At 44.3% G+C, this 20,887-nt stretch overlaps 1 pseudogene across 1 annotated transcript; it reads left to right on the plus strand.

Annotated features, from left to right (window-relative positions):
• Positions 1 to 219: 219 nt before the first annotated feature.
• LOC311620688 (F-box/LRR-repeat protein 18-like) lies at positions 220 to 19,794 on the plus strand (annotated as a pseudogene). Its single transcript has 2 exons — positions 220 to 225; positions 18,161 to 19,794. The product of its transcript is annotated as an F-box/LRR-repeat protein 18-like (transcript).
• Positions 19,795 to 20,887: the final 1,093 nt, after the last annotated feature.

Genomic DNA, 20,887 nt, shown 5'->3' on the forward strand with positions numbered 1-20,887 from the left:
TACTTCTTTCTCCTTTAAGCTTGTGCAGATATTTAGGTGGCGAGGAAACTGCACAATTAACAAAATATAACACAGTCTCTTCGTCTGTGTTTCTATTAGCATTGGGAAAGAGATATAACCAGAAATCTTAGCCCTATTTTCAAAGTCTATTCTCTAAATGGGTTAGTGTACTGGTAAACACAGGGTACTAAAATAGATCTTTTGATACATAGCAGCACCATGAAGGTATGGATACCCAGGCCTTTTAAAATATACTCTTTTCTCTTCCAGGAGCATTATATCTGTCATCTCCCTCAAGATAGGCATAATGGTGTTCATTTTATAAATAAATAAATGATAAAATAAATTAACTTCCCTCAGGTCACAGAGCTATGAGAACTGAACCTATATTTGAAGCCAGGTTTATGGAATCAAGGGCTGGAATTTTCCACTGAGTTCCAGTGTGCATATGTGCAGGTGTGTTTTATAATTTTATGACTTGAGAAACATCCTTATGTCAAGTCAGAATATACCCCTCTGTGAAAATAAAATAATATTTTTAAAAGTAAGACACCAAGTCAAGAGACCCAATTCTTCAGCATCAAATCTCAGGCCCAATGGGGGTAGTTTCACTGCCTAATACCTAAACCCTGGGCTTATCATAACATTTGCTGTGAGGCAGAGTGCAGAACCCTAACCAGGCTCTTCCCAAAATACCCCAGAGGAGGGGGCGGGGGGGGGATGGCTGTTCCTACCCCCCCACTTATATTAGCTGACTTTTAACAAATAAATCAGAGTTTCACATGGAGCTCCTAAAAAACCATGGGCCACATAGAGCCAGAAAATTGCTAACATGTTTTTCTGGTTAGAGACACATTCCTGCCAATGATAGAAGTGCGAAGTTATAGAACAGATCACTTTATTATAACAAGGAAAATTAGCCAAATGAGTATTCATGATTTATAGGAATATGTGACATGGATTTTTAAATCTTCTGGCAAAAGAATCATAGTTTTATAGCTAAAAAATGCTTTGGCTATTTAGAGGTGAAGCCCTATGCATCTGAATTTTATTCATTCTAAAACATCTGCATCAATTTCATATCTGAGCAGGGGGATTTTTAAATAAACTACAAGCCATTGTAACATTTTATAGCTAAAATTTCATCAGAACCAAATCATTTCCTTATTTATCCTTTTTCTATAATCGTACCCAACAAATTATAGAATTTTAGCTAAGATGAGGTATATAAATATAATATATAATATATAATATATATGTGCTATAATTTTCCTTTTGTGGATAATGGGTAGGGCTTTATAATGCATGTTTTTATTTAGTAGGCTTAGAGTATGGTTAGCATAAGATTTCTGTTTTAAAAATACATATTAGCTTGGTTAAACACTCCTAATGAGTGTTTATTGTCAATTACCTTTAAAATTAATCAGCTGAGTTTAATTAAGCTTAATTTAGCAATTAGCCTGACCAATATTATTTTTGCCAAGAATTATAAATACAAAAATCAAACCCCATGCATTCATTGAGTCAGTTTGAGCCTGGGAATGGCAGCTAAAATCTTCTCTGACTTATAATAAAATTCTGATCCTCAGTGCTCAACATTAAACCTAAAGACAAAGATAGACATTACAATTTCGAGAATACCAGTAGAGTTATAACTTCTCTTTGCTATTCAAATGGCCTTTTTTTTTTTTCACTAGTTCCTTGTAGTAGGAGACTATGTGGCTCAAAGGGAAAATAAATCTTTCATATTTCTGACTAATTCATTCAGTCAGAAACCAGGACTATAACATTTATTTTTATTTTGTTGCACATGATCCTGAGCCATAGAAGACTGCAAACAGTCTGGGCTTGCCACGCATGAACTCACTTTTCCCCACAACTTTTTAATCCTAAGGTTTTGCGTGCTTTAAGGCTTCTCTGGATTTAAGAGTCTCATGCTCTACCGACTGAGCTAGCCGGGCGAGACTAGGCTTCTCTGGGTTTAATCTTTAATCCAGTCTCTTAGAGCTGGACCTCTTGGACAAGAGGTTTTCTAGACTCAGCCAACTGCAAAGCCCATTCTTCAGTTGCACACAATCCTTTTCTCAAAGGGATGCATTGTAGTAAGTTAAGCAAAAAGCAGAGACAATCTATCAATCAATCAATTAATCTGTGTTTACTACCAGTACTTGCTCTCTAAATATCATCTCTGGAGCTATGAGTGACCAGAGGGTCTACCACGTCACCATGAAACAAAAATAAAACAGTATGTTCTAGCTTAGTGCCAATAGCCCAATCCTATCTAATAAAGAGGGAATATGTTAATTGACCCTCACACCTTCACAAAGATGGTGGTGTCCGCAGCCAGTAAGGAGGGCACATACTAATTGCTGCCATGTCCTCAAATATGGCAGCACCCACAGCCACAAGATGATGGTGCCCAATCCCCTCAGACCTTCAGCCGCCCAGGGCTGACCCAAGGCACAGTCAAGCCTCAGATGGCGGCTGCCCAGCTGCCCAGGGCCGCCCAAGGCTCAGGTAACCAGGGGTGGCCTAGGCTTGCACTGCTGGCAGTAGCAGCAGCAGAGGTGTAATGGGGGTGTCTCCTTTCCCTGATTGCCTGGTCTCCCTGACTATGAGAGGAGACAGGCTGGGCTGAGGGATCCCCCATCCAGTGGATGAATTTTCATGCACTGGGCCTTAGATAAAAAATAACACAACACAATGTAATGTGAGAAAAGCATTCTGGGAAATGTAAATGTTCAGAGGAGAATGAGAGTGAATAGGCACAGTGTGTCAAGAGCAGTCACAGCCCAGAATGGGTGGAGCCTGGGTCCAGAGCTCTCCCACTGCACTAGGTAGAGCAGGGGATCCCACCTGGCCTTGCTAGCCCCACTCTCCAGGCCAGCCCCAGCTAGGAGGGACTTAGGCAGTTCTGCACTGTGCCACAAAGTAATAGGATCCATATAACATAGGGATGTGACGCCTGATGTCACAACTATGAGCTTCTAGGAAAGATGACAGTTGAGAATATTATCTTGATGCATCAAATTCAAATGTTTCATTCCAACTACCAACTGAGGCTGTTTAGCTGAAATTTAATGAACTCCTCAGACTGAACACATGTCAACAGTGTCTAGGCATTGTCATCACTAACCACAGCCTAGAAATCTGGACCTTCAGCTTCTCATTAGTTCAACCACATTCCTGATGGCTGACCACCAGTCTCACAGATGGGGGATTCATTTGTGGAATGATTTGACAGAGTGAAAGGGACAACTCATTTTCCTTGTTGATTTAAACTTATAATCTCATAATTTCATCTTAATATATTTTCAAATTAGTCTCTACATGTCCAAATCACTTAGCATGATAAAGAAATGCACATACAGAACATTATCTGGCCTCATAAAAATTATTTTTAAAATAATTTTGAGAAGATGATCAAGTAGCTCAAATGATAACCATTTCCCTGAGCATTCCTTAAGTAGAGTCATAAAGTAATGTAGTATCTAGAGACTTTATGCCAGACTAAAAACTTATTTCACTTTTTTGTTAAAGAATATCTAAGAAAAGTTTCTTTTATGCCCTAACAGAGTATTCTTGCCCTATCTACCGTGAACCCTCTGAGGTTCAAATGACTTTCCAAAGGAAGGAACACCTCACGGATAATGAGTACTTCTTGAAGAGTATGAATTATTTCTACACATTCTTTTCTATTCCCAAAACTAGTTATTCATAGAAACAAGCTATAACTAGTTCTTAAGGGACACTAAATATGTCAGCATGAAAAACAGTCTAGTAAAATGTGGATAAAGCCGGGACCGGTTTGGCTCAATGGATAGAGCGTTGGCTTGGGGACTGAAGGGTCCCGGGTTCGATTCCGGTCAAGGGCATGTACCTTGGTTGCGGGCATATCCCCAGCAGGGGGTGTGCAAGAGGCAGCTGATTGATGATTCTCTCTCATCAATGTTTCTAACTCTCTTATCTCTCTCCCTTCCTCTCTGTATAAAATCATTAAAATATATTTAAAGCCAGGACTGGTTTGGCTCAGTGGATAGAGCGTCGGCCTGGGGACTGAAAGGTCCCGGGTTCGATTCCGGTCAAGGGCATGTACCTTGGTTGCGGGCGCATCCCCAGTAGGGGGTGTGCAAGAGGCAGCTGATCGATGATTCTCTCTCATCGATGTTTCTAACTTTCTATCCCTCTCTCTTCCTCTCTGGAAAAAAAAATAAATAAATAAAAAATAAATATATATATATATATATATATATATATATATATATATATATATATATATATTAAAAAATGTGGATAAAAATAGAGGCAAACATTGACTCCAAATAATTTACATCTAAAGCAATTGTAAACCACAAAAGACCGCTCAGAATTTTTGGGTACTCTTTTGATTTGCCTAAGCAAAGAACAAAGGTGGGTCTTGTATGGTAACTATTTTTCTTCATCAATGTTTAACCTCCTCACAAGGGGAGAATGATCCAGAAGAAATACTCTTTAAAAAAAAAATAGAAACCCAGAAGATAACGAAGTGAGTTATCCTCTACTCTAATTGAATACCAGGATTCCAATACAGCAGACTTATTATGTAATACTAGAGGCCCAATGTACAAAATTTGTGCACAGAGGGAGGTGTCCCTCAGCCCAGCCTGCACCCTCTACAATCTGGGACCCCTCAATGGATGTCTGACTGCCTGTTTAGGCCTGATCCCAGTAGGATCGGGGCTAAACGGGCAGCCGGACATCCCTCTCACAATCCAGGACTGCTGGCTCCCAACTGCTTGCCTGCCTGCCTTCCTGATTGCCCCTAACTGCTTTTGCCTGCCAGCCTGATCATCCCTAACCATTACCCTGTCAGCTTGATTGATGCCTAACTGCTTTTCTGCTAGCCCAATTGCCCCCAACTTCCCTCCTCTGCTGGCCAGGTCCTTCCCAATTGACCTCCCCTGCAGGCTTAATTGCCTCCAACTGCCCTCTCTTGCAGGCCTGGTCCCTCCCAACTACCCTCCCCTGCTGGCCATCTTGTTGCAGCCATCTTGTGTCCACATGCGGGCAGCCATCTTTGACCACATGGGGGCAGTCATCTTGTGTGTTGGAGTGATGGTCAATTTGCATATCACCATTTTATTATATAGGATGCTCTCAAATTGTTAAAGATAGAATTTTTAAAACTCAGCTTATAAATCTGCTTTTATAGTTCAGGTACAACAGAAGTAGCATTTGGCTATGAAGAGAGGTACTGCCTAAAAACCATGCTAGTTACCTACAAGTGGTATTTTTAATTTTTATTCAAATCTGAGATTTTTTTTAAGCTTGGCCATAATTCCATTTAGTCTCTGAAATTGTTAGTCAAAATTAATTTAGTGGGCAGACTTACATGGTTTGAGTTTTGATACTGTAATATAAGAAAGAAATGAAGGACAGAATAAATATTTCAGAACTCAGCATCTGCGTTTATTAGTTCCACATCAGACATGTCTAAAGATTACCTCCTAGTGGCACAGTGTTGATGTTTCTACATGTGTTTAATATATTGACTTTACAAACAGCTTGGATTTTTTAAAAACTCTTTGGACTCATTCACATGTGATTGCCTGACATGAGCCCACACACCATATGCTCTCAAGTGTGTCAAAGACATAATTAATATGCCAAGAGCCTTGGCCTGAAAATCCTGGGCTTAGGTTACCAGAAAGTTCTTCTGTCCAATCTAATATCTAGAAACTTCCTAATTTCTCAGCTCCATGTTTTAATATCATGCATGAACATGGAATTCTCCCCTATCAACATGCAAATAACTTCGGCAAGGCCTGATGTTTGTATGGTGAACTCTGGGTTTAGAGTTAGGAGTTTTTCTTTCTTTCTTTCTTTCTTTCTTTCTTTCTTTCTTTCTTTCTTTCTTTCTTTCTTTCTTTCTTTCTTCCTTCCTTCCTTCCTTCCTTCCTTCCTTCCTTCCTTCCTTCCTTTCTTTCTTTCTTTTTTATATATTTTATTGAATTTTTACAGAGAGGAAGGGAAAGGGAGAGAGAGTTAGAAACATCGACCAGCTGCCTCTTGCACACCCCCTACTGTACATGCCCTTGACTGGAATCGAACCTGGGACCTTTCAGTCCACAGACCGACACTCTACCACTGAGCCAAAGCGGTTTTGACTAGAAATTTTTCTTTCTAAGTGATGAAGTTAGATCCTAGGGGATTTAAAGGTAAAGTCAGCCCAAAGTTTTCTTTGCGCTCCAAAAATGGTGGTGTTGTTTTTAAATAAACCATTTGTTAGAACAGTTTTAGTTTCACAGAAAAACTGATTAAAAATTACAAAGATTCCTCGTTTACCCCTGTCTCCACACACCTAAAACCTTACCTACTATTAACATCTCTCACCAGAGTGTACTGTTTTGTTTTTGTTTTTGTTTTAATTGATGAACCAACCTTGACACATTATTGTCACACAAAGTCAATTAGTTTACCTCTTGATGTTGTATATTCGATGGGTTTGACAAATATATAACAGATATCTGCTATCATAGCATCATACAGAATCATTTCCCTGCCCTAACAATCCTCTGTGTGCCATCCTATTCATCCCTTTATCCCCCTCCACCCTGGCATCCACTGATCTTTTTTTTCTCCATAGTATTTTTCCCCCCTTTTCCATAATGGCATATGCCTTGAATCACACTGTATGTAGCCTTTTTGAATTGGCTTTTTTACTTACTAACACGCACGTAAGTTCCTTCATATCTTTTCATGGCTTGATAGTAATTTATTTTTAATGCTGAATAATCTTCTACTATCTGAAATTACCACAGTTTATTCATTCGTTCAGCTATTGAAGGACATATAGGTTGCTTCCAAGTGTTGGCAGTTATTAAGTAAGCTACAATAAACATCCATGTTCAGGTTATTTTGTGTTCAGATGAATACAAAAGCACAATTGCTAAATTTTACAGTAAAAGCGTGTTTAGTAAGAAATTGCCAAACTGTCTCTCAAAGTGGCTGTGCCATCTTGCATTCCCACCAGCAGTGAGTGAGAGTTCCTGTTACACATCCTCTCCAGCATTTGGTACTGTCAGTGTTTTGAATTTTAGTTATTCCAATAGCTATGTAGTGGTGTCTCACTATTGTTCTAATTTGTAATTCCTAAGTGACATATGATGCTCAGCACTTTTCATATCTTATGATCATGTGTATATATTCTTTCTTTTTTTAAAGAAATATTTTAATGATTTTTTTACAGAGAGGAAGGGAGAGGGATAGAAAGCTAGAAACATTGATGAGAGAGAAACAGCAACCAGCTGCCTCCTGCACAACCCTTTCCTGGGATGTGCCTGCAACCAATGTACATATACCCTTGACCAGAATCGAACCTGGGACCCTTCAGTCCGCAGGCCAATGCTCTATCCACTGAGCCAAACCGGTTTTGGCTGTGTATATTCTTTGGTGAGGTGCTTATTAAGGTATTTTGCCCATTTTTTAATAAGACATTTTTTTAAAATCTAGTTCATATCCTAGTAGATTACAGGTATAAGAAAGAAGTAAGATGCAGGAAGGTTACATATGTAAGCTCTGGAGGCAGACTGGATTTGAATTTCTAGACCTGCCCCTTTCCAGCTGTGTGAATTGCCCCTCTGTGTTTCTATTTCATCTATACAATGGGAATAATAATCATAATAGCATCTCAGAGGGTTGTTATTGAGTTACACACAATAATACATGTCAACTACTTAGAACAGTGCTGATGTGTATGCACTAAGCATTCCATACAGATGAAGGAAAACTTGCTGTCTAAGATCTGCTCCATTACCAATACGCCATCAAGACTTACCAGTAGTAGTAGGAGAAACCAAGATGGTGGCATAGGTAAAAACTGGTCTGCCACTTCCATAACAATTTAAAAACTAAAACTAATATGAAGGACATCTATCATCCAAAACCACAGGAAGGAGGTACTGGGTAGTTAATAGTCAACAATTAACATGATAATAAGAGCAATGAGGGACCGATGGGGCTCTTAAAATGTGACCAGCTGGAGAAATGGAAGAATGGCAGGCCTGGAGCAGCCAGGCCTGGAGCAGCAGCAGCCAGGCCTGAAGTATCCAGGCCCAGAGCAGCCAGTCCCAGACCATCCAGGCCCAGAGCAGCCAGGCCCAGAGCAGCCAGGCCCAAAGCATCCAGGCCCGGAGCATCCAGGCCCGGAGCAGCAGCAGCCAGGCCTGGAGCAGCCAGGCCCGGAGTGTTGTGGGGTCGAGCCCTGGGTTCAAAATGAAAGGAAAGCCGAGACCGGTTTGGCTCAGTGGATAGAGCGTCAGCCTGTGGACTGAAGGGTCCCGGGTTCGATTCTGGTCAAGGGCATGTACATTGGTTGCAGGCACATCCCTGGTAGGGGGCATGCAAGAGGCAGCTGATTGATGACTCTCTCTATCGATGTTTCTAGCTCTCTTTCTTTCTCCCTTCCTCTCTGTGAAAAATAAATAAAATATATTTAAAAAATAAAAAATAAATAAAAATAAATAAAAATAAATAAAAAACAAAATGAAAGGAAAGAAGGAGCAATGCAGCCAATTCTGGTACCAGAGTGTTATGTCCATCATCAGAATGGACTCAGAGAAGCTCCTGTGTCCCTTCACCCAAAAGGACTGAGATTGCCCAGACGACAGCAAAGTGGGAGGAGAAAACTGAAGGCTACACAAGGGACTGAGGTGCCAACATGGAGTCATCTGAAGAAATTAAAGGCTGGAGTGGAAGCTACTTCTTTAATCATGTTCCTGCTCATGCTAGCATTTGTTAGTTTTCAGTCTTCTGCAAAGTCTTGTGCAGCAAGTCCAAGGACTCTGAGTAAATCTACACCAGCAACAAAAGAGACTCATTTAGTAGCTAAAAATATTAATATGTCTGTCCATAATTCTGATTTCTCATTTTGTTGTTTTGCATTGGCGCTGTTGTTATTATTTAATAGTCAGAGTTTTGCTCTTGACATTCAAGTTTTGAAAATAACATGTATGTGGTTTAGTTTTTGCATTGGCAACAAAAAAACAAACAAAAACAACAACAACAACAAAAAAAACCTGAAGACCAGAATAAACTGGTGAATATAATAGAATCAGGGGCAAAGAAAGGGAGTGGATTGATAATTATCAGGGAGAAAGGGGTATGGGGGTGCAGAAAGAGACTGGATTAAAATCGTATAACCTATGGATGAGGACAATGGCGAGGGGGCAGGGGATAAGGGCAGAGGGTGTGGCAGGAACCTGGTGGAAGGGAGCTATGGGGTGGGGGAGGGGGGGCGAGGAAGAAGAAACAAGTGTAATAATCTGAGCAATAAAGATTTATTTAAAAAAAAAAAGAATTCAGCTGCAAGTCAACTGTAAAACATTATACAATCATCTATAATACTATCAATAGTATTTTATTGGCTGTATGACACACGGAAGCATCAAATGGAAATCTAAAATGAAAATAGCATGATCTGGTCATATATGTATTTAATGTCAAACATATCCCCCAAAGTCCATGTGTTTTATTTCTGCCACCTGGACTATACATGGAGGAGATAAATGTGTCAAAGAGAGAGAGAGAGAAAAAAAAAAAGACTTACCAGTAGTAGCCAAAACCAGTTTGGCTCAGTGGATAGAGAGTTGGCCTGCAGTCTGAAAGGTCCCAGGTTTGATTCTGGTCAGGGCACATAACTTGGTTGTGGGCACATTCCCAGTGGGAAGTGTGCAGGAGGCAGCTGATCAATGTTTCTCTCTCGTTGTTGTTTCTAACTCTCTATCCCTCTCCCTTCCTCTCTGTAAAAAAAATCAATAGAATGTATTTATAAAAAAAAAAAAAAAAAAAAAAAAAAAAAAAGACTTACCAGTAGTAAATGCCTGTCAGTTATTGAGAGCCTACTTCTAGGTTGGAATTTTAATTGTCACCCCAAACTTCCGCGGTAGGCATTAGTATCTCCATTTTATAACGGACCTGACAGTTATCATGCTGGGCAGCCAGGGAGGCAGCATCAGGTTTTGAGCTCAGGCCTATCTAACTCTGGAGCCTAGGTTCCTACTCACAGCTAAGATACCTTGTGTTATTAACTAAAATAAGCTTATCTGTCAATCTGACATATACTAGATGATCTATAAGGCATTTCTGATATTTGTCCTACATTTTGTCTGGTTCATCCTAGTAGTGCAAGTTTTATCTTTTAGAGAGCAAGGGATATAGAAAGGTTTGCTCAGGACTAGGGTTGGGCTGCATGGCTAGCAGCAGAACACCAACAAGAAGGATGCTACACCTGGGCTGGAGAGACCACACTGTTTACTTCCCCAGCTTTGCCAAAGCCAACCTCTGTGGGTCCACTGAGCTGCAAATTACAGCATGGGCAGGCTCAGCCATTTGCAACTTGGGAAAACAAATTTCTTTACTACCTAAAATATTATGATTACTGTGCTTTTAAAACTGACTCTGAGAGTAAGAACCATCTTATTAGATATTTTATAAATAGTACTTGGCTCATTGTGAAAGCTCAATAGATGTTTTAGAATAAGAAAGAAAAGTCACAAGAAAGCCTTTGTTTCTGGAAACAAAAGAGCTCTCTGGCTCTTGCTGGCCCCACTCCCCATTCTGAGGATGCTCTGCAAACAGCTCAGTTGAGGCTGGCAGAGCAGTGGAAGGAGCCTCCATCTTCCTGCACCCAGTCAGCCTGGGGCCTCCTCTCTTCTACAAGGAATGGCAGTCCCACCATCTATCAATGGTAGGCATTTTAATTCCAAGTTGGATGAGGATAACAGAAAACTCTGAAAAACTAGTACACAATTTCAACAAAACCATTTCAATCCTGTCATCAGAAAGTAGGCACTTGGGTGTTTGTTGAGCCTCCCAACTGGCTATTATGGCCAGAAAAGTACACCAAGTTTGATTTTGCTCTTGGGGGATTAAGAATCTACTCAAGAAGACTTGGGCCCTAACCAGTTTGGCTCAGTGGATAGAGCGTCAGCTTGTGGACTGAAAAGTCTCAGGTTCGATTCTGGTCAAGGGGCATGTACCTTGGTTGCAGGCACATTCCCAGTGGGAGGTGTGCAGGAGGCAGCTGATAGATGTTTCTCTCTCATTGATGTTTCTAACTCTCTATCCCTCTTCCTTCCTCTCTGTAAAAAAAGCAATAAAAATACATTTTAAAAGAAGAAGAATAAAAAGAAGAAGAAGAAGAAGAAGAAGAAGAAGAAGAAGAAGAAGAAGAAGAAGAAGAAGAAGAAGACGACTTGGCACAGAGATAGGTAGAGAAGGATATGCTGTCACTCCTGTGTTAAATGATGTACACAGATGACAAATTCAAAGATCACTGAGGTCTCTCCCAGACGAATGTATTGTAGCTGAAGCTTAGGAAGAATAGGAGGAAGAGCATGGAAATGGGAAAAGGAAGATAAGGTGGGACAGAAGAGTTATGCTGGGGGGGAGGGGGGCAAGGTTGGAGGAAGAATAGGGGACATGCGACAGGCATGCATGCTATGGAGAGCTTTGAAATCCTCCAGGCTGAGAAGGCCACCCGTGTTTGTATTGCATGGACAGCTCTCAAAGCACGCTTGCATAGCTCATCTCCTTGGACTCACAGGAATCATCTGCGGTCTGGAGTTATCTTCACTCAGAGGAGAGGACATAGGCTGTGGGACTCGTCCACAGTCATACAACTTTCAAGAGGCAGAATCTGAATGCAAACCCATGTCCAAACCCCACATGCTTTGCCCTAAGACTCACTATTTAAAGGACACACAATTCCCTTTCCCACTGAGGAATCTAGTAATAATAACAGCAATGCTTCATGCTTACTATCTTTCATGTCTGCTCTTATGAAATTATCACATGTCAATGACTCAGATGCAACTTGAGTATTAGAAATTTTCTTTTTAAAGAGCCAGATCTAAATTACAGTTGAGTGACAGAAAAACACAAATGTTGTATTGTGACAGACAACCACATCCTAGCAGTTGGTAGCATCCACGAGAAGGCAGAGGGGGTCACCACTAGGAGGAGCTGAATGAAGTAATCATAACAATACAGCGATGACTAGAGGAAGAACATTCCTGTATTCTTGGACTTGAGCCATGCTTCAATTAACAGCCATAGAAGTATATTAACCTTGTGACCCTAGGACTTGTTCAGAAGTGAGTTCTTTCTCCACGCTCTCTGCCTCTGTGGGTGACTAGTTTCATCCCTCAATATCCAATGTGAAATGAAATACATTAAACAGTAACCAGAGGTAATGCCAAGTGCTTAGAATTACCCAAACAGCTGAATTAGAATTGCTATTCCCACTTTTCCAGTTTCCAGCCCAGGAAAATGACCCTGCTGGGGATGAGGCTTAAGTGTCAGCTGTCAGCTCAACTTGGAGAGCTCTGCCTTTCCAGGCCTGCCAGCTCAGTGGCTTTCTGGGATAGTGGCTTCCAGGGACTCCCTTTCAGCTGCTCTCCTTTTGTGTAATCAGTTGTTCTCTAGGATTTACCACCTCCTGACAGGACTTTCCAGCTGCTTCAAAAAGGAGGCCCTTCACATTTTCTTCTCATTCCATTTTCCTGAGGAGTCATATCTACTTGCTAATCACAGCAAAATCATTCTTATGAAGACACTAATAAGTTTAAGACGCAAAGAAATCCCCTTAGATATCACTAAATGCCAGCTGATCCAAACTACAACTGTGTCTCTAGTGTCTCTTCCCTGATCACTGAAAATCTGATGGGGTGGGAGCTTTGTTTCACTCCGCACAGCTGCCACTCTGTGACACACGTCAAAGGAGGGGCAATTCCACCCACAGCTCCCAGGTGCACAGTAAGCGGCCTTCAAGGCCTCTTTGTATTGTACAGCACAGGTTTTTGTTGTTGTTAAATATTGTTATTGATTTAAAAGAGGAAGAAAGAGGGAGAAAGAGATAGAGACATCAATGATGAGACAGAATCATTGATTGGCTGCCTCCTGCATACCCCACACTGGGGATTGATCCTACAACCTGGTATGTGCCCTTGCCAGGAACCAAACAGTGACTTTTGGTTCATAGGTCAATGCTCAACCACTGAGTCACACTGGCCAGGCTAGATAGCACAGTTTGAGTAGGTAGTTGTGTCTAATGCAATTTATTCTTCATTTGTTAACACTCCCTGCAAGATGGATTTGCATCTAACAGAATTATAATTCCATAATACTCTATTTTAATTATGGCCAGTGGCAGTTGGTGCCCCAATTTACAGCCATTAACTTTTTGTTAAGGATATGCAATTCACATATATTTATTTCTCACTCAAAGACAAGAGCACAGTATTTAATTGACTTGCACTTGTTTCACTTAAACACAATAACAAGGGCCCAGCTTTTATGATGTTATCATTTGCTACTTCCCAGGTCTTGAGAGACCCCCACTCCAGTATTGTAAAACCACACCGAAACTCATGGAGCCTAATCTTCTGACTTCATTCCTAATACTTGGCATAAATAGTCCCCTTATACTTGCATCACAAGTCTTTAGGAATAAAATCAGACCATAGTAGAATACTTACAGGTAGAAAGAACATAAAGAAACTTTATTAATTCTTTGTTCATTCAATAAACAAACTCAGAAAATTAATAATAAAGAATCAAATGTGTATTGTCAGAGGGCAGTAATAATGCAAAGAGATATAAATTCAGAAAAGGGGATAAAAAGCATTGGGCTGAGGGTAAAGTTTGCTATTTTATGTTGCTTGGTCAGAATGATCAACTGAAAGGATGATATTGAGGGGCACTCTGCAGGAGAAGGAGAAATGTGTGAGTCCTGGATGATATTTGGACAAAGAGTATTCTGGACAAAAAGACAACTACCAGAACCCTAGGACAGAAGCATGCTCATCATGTTTGGGAAAGAGAAAAGAGGCCACCATGTTGGAGTCATGTGGGGGAAAAAAAAAAAAAAGGGAGACTTAATAGATGAGGTCAAAGAAAGAGCAAGATCTAAATAACAGATTGTGGCCAGCATGAGAAGGAGCTATGGCTTGAGTTGCATAAGGAACCAATAGGATTTTCAGCAGAAGGAAGACGTGCCATAATCACTTTTCAACAGGCTCACCTTTCTGCTGTGTTGCAAATAGACCACCGGGACAAAGGCAGAAGCAGGGAGACCAGTCAAGAGTTATACTAATCAGCTGGGGCTGCCATCATAAAATGGCTGGGTAGCTTAACTAACAGACATCTTCTTTCTCACAATCTTGTAAGTTAGACATGCAAGATCAAGGTGTTGGAAGGCAGGTTCCTCCTGAGGCCTCTCTCATTGCCTTGAAGATAGTCATCTTCTCAGTGTGTCTCCATGTGGCCTTTCTTTTGTGTGTGCACATTCCTGGTATCCTCTTCTATAAGGATAATAGTTATATTAAATTATGACCTCATTTAACTGAATTTAACCTTCTCTTTAAAGGCCCTATCTCCAAATATAGTCACACCGCAATTAGAACTTAAACATATACATTTTGGGAAGATATAATTCCATGCATAATATAATATGAAGTGAATGAAATAATGCCAAGTGACTGAAATGATGACCATGCTTGGACCTCAACCATACTAGTGGAGATGGTGAGAAAAAGCTGAGTCAGGCTCTTTATCTGAAGGATGAGTTAGACAGAATCATGTTTGTACCCATTTGTTTTTATTTAAATACTAGAGGCCCAATTAGTGCTGATTGGGGCCAGGCTGGTGGGGAGGGCTGTGGGATGTCTGCTGGCCAACCCCACCACTATTGGGGGCGATCGGGGCCGGGCTGGCCAGGGGGAGGCCCACGGGAGGTTGTCAAAGCAACTGGTCATTCCAGTCATTCTGGTCATTCTGGTTACTTGGCTTTTATATATATATAGATATATTTTTATTGATTTCAAAGAGAAAGGGAGAAGGAGAGAGATATAGAAACATCAATAATGAGAGTCATTGATAGCTGCTTCCTGCATGCACCCTACTGGGCATTGAGCCCAGGGTACAACCCGTTCATGTACTCTGACCTGGAATCGAACTAGCAACCTCTTGCTGCATGGGTCAACAGTCAACCAGTGAGCCACACCTGCTGGGCTGTACCTGTATTCATGTCATCAAGAATGAGTAGAAGACAGTAAACTGTAAACACTGCAAAGAGGTTAGAGAAAGGGTTAGGAAATAGTTATTAGAACTGCTCTGGTTTTCAGTTTCTTAGAATAAAACTATAGTTTTTGAAATGCTAAACACAGACACTTTTAACAATTAGTTTATATAAATTTCATTTAATTCCAAAAAATTAGAGAAGGAAGGATACTTTCAAATTCATTTTATGAGACCAGCATCATCTTGATATGAAAATCAAATACACTATAAGAAAACTAGAGACTAATATTTTTAATGAATATAGAGGCAAAAATCCTCAACAAAATACTAGCAAACAAAATTCAATAGCACATTAAAAGGATTATACACCATCACCAATAAGAATTCATCCTGTAATGCAAGGGTGGTTCGACATTTAAAAATAAATCAGTGTGCTATACCACATAAACATAATGAAGGGAAAGAAAACATGATAGTCTATATTGATGCAAAACAAGTCTTTGACAAAATTCAACACATTCATATGATAGAAACACTTAATAAAAAGAAACTACCTCAACATAATAAAGGCCATTTATGAAAAGTCAGCGGAAATATCATAGTCAATGATATTTAGGAAAAATTTATCTAACCAGGTGAAGAACTCTTTTTAAAAAAATATATATATTTTATTGATTTTTTACAGAGAGGAAGAGAGAAGGATAGAGAGTTAGAAACATCGATAAGGGAGAATCATTGACCAGCTGCCTCTTGCACACCCCCAACTGGGGATGTGCCTGCAACCAAGGTACATGCCCTTGACCGGAATCGAACCTGGGACCTTTCAGTCCGCAAGCTGACGCTCTATCCACTGAGCCAAACCGGTTTCGGCAAGACTCTTTTTTTAAAATTTTAAATAAATCTTTATTGTTCATATTATTACAAATCTTCCTCACCTTTTTCCCCCTCCATTGTTCCCCTTCACTAGGTTCCCACCCCACTCTCTGCCCTTTCCCAACCCCCCACTGTCCTCATCCATAGGTGCACAGTTTATGTTCAGTCTCTTTCCACACCCCCAGACTCCACTTTTCCCCAAGAATCGTCAGTCCACTCCCCTTCCATACCTTTGATTCTATTATACTCACCAGTTAATATTGTTCATCAGATTTGTTTTCTTTAAATATATTTTATTGATTTTTTAAGAGCGGAAGGGAGAGGGATAGAGAGTTAGAAAAATCTATGAGAGAGAAACATCGACCAGGTGCCTCTTGCACACCTCCCCACTGGGAATGTGCCCACATCCAAGGTCATGCCCTTGACCGAAATCGAACCTGGGACCTTTCAGTCCACAGGCTGACACTCTATCCACTGAGCAAAAACCGGTTTTGGCTGTTCATCAGATATTTTAATTCCCTCGGTTTTTAGATTCACTTGTTGATAGTTACCTATTCGTTGTTCATAATTTTTATCTTTATTTTCTTCCTCTTCCTAAAGAACCCTCTTCAGCAATTCATATAATTCTGGTTTGGCGGTGATGTACTCCTTTAGCTTATTTTAATTTGTGAAGCTCTTTAACTGGCCTTCGATTCTGAGTGATAGGTTTGCTGAATAGAGTAATTTAGGCTGTAGGTTCTTTGCTATTCATCACCTTGAATATTTCTTGCCATTCCCATCTGGCCTGCATGGTTTCTGTTGAGAAATCAGCTGACAATCATATGGGTGCTCCTTTAAAGGTAACTACCTGCTTTTCTCTTGCTGCTTTTAATATTCTCTCTTTGTCTTTTGCTCTTGGAATTTTAATTATAATGTGTCTTGGTATGGTCCTCTTTGGATTCCTTTTGTTTGGGGTTCTATGGGCTTCTTGGACTTAAAAGTCTATTTATTTCACCAGGTGGGGGAAGTTTTCTGTCACTATTTCTTCCAATATGTTTTCGGTATCTTGCTCTCTTTCTTCTTCTGGGACCCCCATAATTCTGATGTTGGTTCGCTTAAAGTTGTCCCAGATGTTTCTTACACTATTTTCAACTTTCTGGATTCTCTTGTTTTCTTGCTTCTGCGGAGAAGTGTCCTCTGGCTCTTTGTGTTCCAAATCTTTGGCTTGATTCTTGCGATCTTCCATTCTGTTTTTAGGACTCTGTATAATATTTTTTATTTCAGACAATGTATTCTTTATTTCTAGTTGATCCCTTTTTATATCCTCATAGGTCTCGTTTATTTTATTGGCCTTTTCTAGGAAATTCTTTTTTTTTTAAATATATTTTATTGATTTTTTTATAGAGAGGAAGGGAAAGATATAGAGAGCTAGAAACATCTGTGAGAGAGAAACATCGACCAGCTGCCTCTTGCACACCCCCTACTGGGGATGTGCCCGCAACCAACGTACATGCCCTTGACTGGAATCGAACCTGGGACCTTTCAGTTCGCAGACCGACACTCTACCACTGAGCCAAACTGGTTTCAGCTCTAGGAAATTCTTGAAAAACCTTATAACCATGGTTTTGAACTCTATATCCAGTCACTTTTTTGTCCTCTATTTCTTTCGTTTGTGATCTGTTTCCTTGTCTCAGCATTTTCTCTGCTTCCCTGAGTTGGTAGGGTGGCTTTGTGTGCTAAGGTGTCCTATATGGTTCAGTGGGTCAGCCTCCCAGTTACCTGAGGTGGACACTCTTGGTGCACCCCTTTGTGGAGTATGTGTACAGCCTTATTGTAGTTAAATCTTGATTGTTGTTGGTATCACTGGGAGGAACTGATCTCCAGGCCAATTGGCTGTGAGGATCAGCTGTGTCTATGCCAGGAGACAGCCTTATTCGACTGGACTTGGAAAATTGCAAAAGCCTCTGTGTTCAGCTTGGATGGGGTGGAGTTTCAGGGTGGAGCCTACAGTGTCTGCCGGAGCTCTGGCACACGGCTCAGTGTGGCCTTGCAGAACTGGGGTTCAGTGCAGTTGGGAGTGGGATCGGAAGCGGGATCGCAATTGGGGGAGAGACTAGACTGTCAGGTAGTGGGCAAAACTCGAGGGCACCTTTCTCTCAGAGGTGCTTGCATCAAGTACCAAAGGACACTGAGGAACACTGAGACTCAGGAACCTCGTAGGGCGGGGCTGACAGGAAGCTGAGTCCAGGAGCTCCGGCAGACGCTGTTCACGCCCTCGTTCGGTGTGATGCCCTGCTGCACCAGCCTCAGAAGCTGATGCTCTACTTAGAGATCCTGGACCGCACGTGTGAGGGCGCCATCCTGTCCGGCCAGCTTCTGGTGGGCCAGAGAAACGTGCCCCACTACCAGAACCTGCGCGTCTTCTACGCCCGCCTGGCGCCCAGCTACATCAACCAGGAGGTGGTACGGCTCTACCTGGCCATGCTCAGCGACCGCACCCCCGAGAACCTGCAGCCTTCCTCATCTCTGTGCCCGGCAGCTTCGCCGAGAGCGGGGCCACCCAGAACCTGCTGGACTCCATGGCCCGCAACGTGGTGCTGGACGCCCTGCAGCTGCCCAAGTCCTGGCTCAGCGGCTCGGCCCTGCTCCAGCACATGAGCTTCCACAATCCCTTCTACTTGAGTTTCAGCCGCTGCACCATATCGGGCAGCCTGCTGATCCAGCACATCCTCAACGGGGGCAAGGACCTGCGCAGCCTGGCCAGACTGAACCTCAGCGGCTGCACCCACTGCTTGGCCCCCAATGCGCAGCTGCGCAGGGCGGAGGACGACATCGACAACGGCATCCTGGAGACGCTGGTGGTCGCCTGCTGCAACCTGCAGCACCTCAACCTGTCGGCCGCCCACCACCACAGCGCCGAGGACCCGGGCCGGCACCTGTGCCAGCTGCTGGCCCAGTTGAGCCACCTGCGCTTCCTGTCCGTGCCCCTCTGCTCCGTGGCCGACTCGGCGCCGCGGGCCGACCGCAAGCCAGCCCAGCCTGCCATGCACGCCGTGCCCTGCGGCTTTGGCAAGAAGGTGCGCATCAGTGTGCAGGCATGTCCCAGTCCATTCCCGGGGCAGGCAGGCCCGCAGCCCTCCTCCGTGTTCTGGTCTCTGCTGAAGAGCCTGCCCTTCCTGCAGCGCCTCGAGCTGATCGGGTACAACTTCTCCTCCGCCATGCCCCGCAACGAGCCTGCCATCCGCAACTCGCTGCCGGCCTGCAGCCGGGCGCAGAGCGTGGGGGACACGGCGGTGGCCGCCATCGGCCAGCTGGCCTTCCTGAGGCACCTGACGCTGGCCCAGCTGCCCAGCATTCTCACGGGCTCCGGGCTGGTCAGCATCGGCCTGCAGTGCCAGCAGCTCCAGTCTCTCTCACTGGCCAACATGGGCATGATGGGGAAGGTGGTGTACATGTCCGCCCTGTCCGACATGCTGAAGCACTGCAAGCGGCTGAAGGACTTCAGGCTGGAGCAGCCCTACTTCAGCGCCAACGCGCAGTTCTTCCAGGCGCTATGCCAGTGCTCCGCGGCTGCAGCGCCTGTGCCTGGTGTCCCGCAGCGGCACCCTGCAGCCCGAGGCCGTGCTGGCCTTCATGGCCCGCTGCCCGCACGTCGTCGTGTGCCACATGTTCACCGGCGAGTCCCTGGCCACCTGCAGGAGCCTGCAGCAGACCCTCCTCCGCAGTTCCTAGGCCGAGCGGCCTGCGCTGAACGTGGTCATCTTCCCGCTGCTGCATGGGGGCCTGGCGGACGTGATCTGGGACGTGCCCATGGCGCACCTGGACGAGATCACCCTGTTCAAGAGCCGCGTAGCCAAGGAGCCGCCCAACCTGTGGTGGTGACGGCCGTCCGCCTCCTGTGTCCACGCCCAGGACGCGGGACTGCTCGGGGGTGTGCGGCCTCCGTCTGCCGGGCCGCCTCGGTGCCGCTGCCTGTCCAGCCCCGGGCCCGGGGCACAGAGGAGGCAGCGCCCCCTGCACGCCGGCTCCGGAGGCCTCCCCAGTGGACGGCGTGACTGAGCAGAGTTGGGAAGAGTCTGCAGCCAGCGGCGCAGCCTGGCCGGAGCGTTTTCCAGCTGTTTTCCAGCAGCGCCCCGGTTTCTTGGAGCTCTGACCGGGTCCCAGTGCTGCCCCCCCACTTCAACCCCAAGAGTGTCCTCGGCTCACACGTTCCTGGTCACCTGCTGTGTGGAGGGGCGGCCTGGGCCCAGCCCGAGAAGCCGCCCGCAGGTCCCTGTGAGGGGCAGCGAGGAGCCCGCAGGGGGGCTCCTGCCCAGGAAGACGGCTCACCCCCCTGTCCAGAGCGTTTCAGCCAGGTTGCGTCACCCGAGGGTGGGGCAGGGGCTGGGAGCGGGGAGAGCTGGGTGGGGCAGGGGGAGGCCTCCCAGGCGGCATTCAGATGGCAGTTCCGGGGGAGGGGGCCTGTAGTTCTGGGGAGACGGGGCTGTGGCTTCATTAGGAGGCGAGGACGATCGCACTACCCCGGCAGCCGCCCTTACGCAGCACTTTACCCAGCTCCACGCTGTTCCATCCGTGGCCCGCCTGCCATGTGCGGGCTCCTGTGCCTGCCGCCCGCCGCCTTCACCTCGAGCCCTCCGAGGGCATCGCTGGGCGGGGCCGCTCCCCGAGCTGGGCCTGACTCACCCCACCTCCCTCCCCTCTGGGCTGGAGGTGCAGAGCCCACAAGGCCTGCCCACACCCCACTGCCCAACCTGGCCCTCAGCTCGGCCGTCGGCCTACTCCGTTTCCAAGGTGACAGCCACCCCCTTCTGTGTTATGTGTCCTGCGGTTCACCTGCTGCTGACGGACTGGGCACCGGGCCCCTTGGTACCGACCCAGGCCCTTCCTGGGGTCGCAAAGGGCAAACAGCTCAGCCCCGCCTGCCAGGCAAGGGTCCGGGCGCCGTGCAGTGGTGGAGGCTGCACGAGGCCGAGGG

The sequence above is a fragment of the Pipistrellus hanaki genome, assembly GCF_964339955.1.
Source record: "Pipistrellus hanaki genome assembly, chromosome: 1".
In the NCBI taxonomy this organism is placed as follows: Eukaryota; Metazoa; Chordata; class Mammalia; order Chiroptera; family Vespertilionidae; genus Pipistrellus; species Pipistrellus hanaki.